The sequence below is a fragment of the Monopterus albus genome, unplaced genomic scaffold (genome assembly GCF_001952655.1).
Source record: "Monopterus albus unplaced genomic scaffold, M_albus_1.0 scaffold277.1, whole genome shotgun sequence".
Classification (NCBI taxonomy): Eukaryota; Metazoa; Chordata; class Actinopteri; order Synbranchiformes; family Synbranchidae; genus Monopterus; species Monopterus albus.
In genome coordinates this window covers 410748-412924 of record NW_018128157.1, presented here as the reverse complement: position 1 = coordinate 412924, position 2177 = coordinate 410748, and the positions used below count along the sequence as shown (strand labels likewise).

At 42.0% G+C, this 2177-nt stretch overlaps 1 protein-coding gene across 1 annotated transcript in view; it reads left to right on the top strand.

Annotated features, from left to right (window-relative positions):
• Positions 1-2177, top strand: part of syndig1 (synapse differentiation inducing 1) — a 15715-nt gene that overhangs the window by 8010 nt on the left and 5528 nt on the right.

Genomic DNA, 2177 nt, shown 5'->3' with positions numbered 1-2177 from the left:
CCTTTGGTCATTTAACACAAAATTAATCGGACTCTGTTGCACATTTCCATTGCATACTGTATCTTATCAAACAGAAGCAATAAACCTTTTTAACTGTTATAGATAATTTGATAAATAAAGTATTAAAAGACAATCAATTGTTTAGTTGGCGCTGCAGATAATGTTTCCTTCTTGAGTGTCAGTTACAAACTGGAGATGGCCAGACATGACATTGGTTTGCTGGACTTAAGGAGCTGTCATTGTGTGTGTTTCGGGCCAGAGCAGTGGTTTAATAACCTCCAGTTGTAGGAGCTGTAAGCGTCAGGGGCTCTGTGTGGTCGCTGTTAGTCGGTGACCGTGTGTTGTTAAAAAGCTAACTTTTCAAATGGAGTCCTGTACTGTGTGTGAAGACTCGGCTGTGTGGTGTTAGCTGACCTGCTACATGAGTAGTGGATGCAGTTTCCGTGGCAACCGCACACCTACAGCTCCATATGAAACGCAGCCGGTTGCTGTTGGTAACGCTTCCTACAATGAAATCCATCGCTGAACAACAGAAAGAAGAGGGAGAGCCTAATAAAACCATAGAGGAAGTGACTCATGTTAAAGGAAGAGCACCAAAAACAGGAAAACAGTCATGCTCCCGTTCTGTCTGTCTGTAGGGAGGTCAAAGGTCAGAGTTTCTGTCTGAAACTCAAAGAAACTACAGAAAAATATGCAGAGAAACAGAAATAAGAGCTTCTGAGTCCCGCCAAGGCATCGAGAACTCATCGGACCCGAGAAAGGTCTGTCTGGGCGATAGTATTTCAGCAGCAGTACCAGGTTTACAGGTTTGCTGCTTAGAGAGGGGCCCAGAGGGAGATGGACTCAGTTCTGATGCAGAAATCTGCTTTTATACAAGACACAGAGGAGCAACAGCAGCATGACTCATAATGATAATAATATACTTAAGTAAAAAATCAAGTCAAAATAGACAATGCCATAAAAAAGTGATGTTTGTTTATCAGCTCAGCAAAGCATCCTGACAGTAAAGTCTGCCCTGGTGGGTAATCTGATCGGCTGTTTGAGAGCACACACACACAGAGAACAAACACACACACAGAGAACAAACACACACACAGTCTGAGCTGCTTCTGTAAATACAGCTCAGAGCTCTATGCTCAGGCCAAAGTGCCTCGTTGTCCTTGACTGGACCAATCACAGGAGGCCCCGCCTCCGCTGGCTCTAGATGGCTGACATCAGAGGTGTGACATCTGATTGGTCAGAAGGTGTAATTAAATCTTACAGGAAGGGGAGCAGTGATTAGGGCAGTGTTTCCTGTTAGAGAGCACGTTAATCATGTTTACAGAGTTAATTGAGTTGGCTAAGAGAGGCAGCTGACAGAGATCCATCTGAGTCTAGTCCCGCAGCATCGGTTACAGCCAACCAGGCTCTCTGAGCACATCACCAGCCAATCACAGAGCGGTACTAACGGGCTGCAGGTGCAGAAGGTACTCAGATCCTTTACCTAAAAGTCAAAGTACCAGTATACCAGTATACAAATACACCATTACAAGTACAAAAATACTCCAGTGAACTACAGGACTCTCATGTTTATTATAGTTTTTATTTATGCCAACTGAAAAAAACGTAGGTTTTAGGTCGACCTAAAGCCAAATCCAGTATTTTTCATCTTACTGAGAATCTGCACTGACATTCATGCCAACTCTATTTCCTTTATATTTGATTAAAATAGCACCTTATTTGTTTTTCTGTCTTCATAGCGCACCTGTGTGCCACTGTGTGGTGAACCTGCGTGCGCCTTGACAGTAAAGTGAGTTTCTAGTAAAGTCTCCTGACAGGAAACATCTTATTATTAGAACTATAACCCTTTTATTCAGAAGTGTGTCATTAAAAGTAGATGTTACTGTGCAACATGTGACAGTGAAACTAAATGTTAATGCCCTTTATTAGTGCAGTTAAGGCCACACAGCAGCACCAGACTTTACTTCACAGCTGACTTTTATGTTTCCTATGACTTGTAATGTCAAGGTCAAAGGTCAAAGTGTATATTTGTCATATGCACAGTTAGGAAACGTGTTTCTCTGTACAATGAAATTCTTACTTTGCCGTCCACATGAATGCCACAAAATACAAATGAAATATAAAGTAGATAAATAAGTAACACAAAATCTAAGGCACTTTAAGCAGCAAATGCAGCA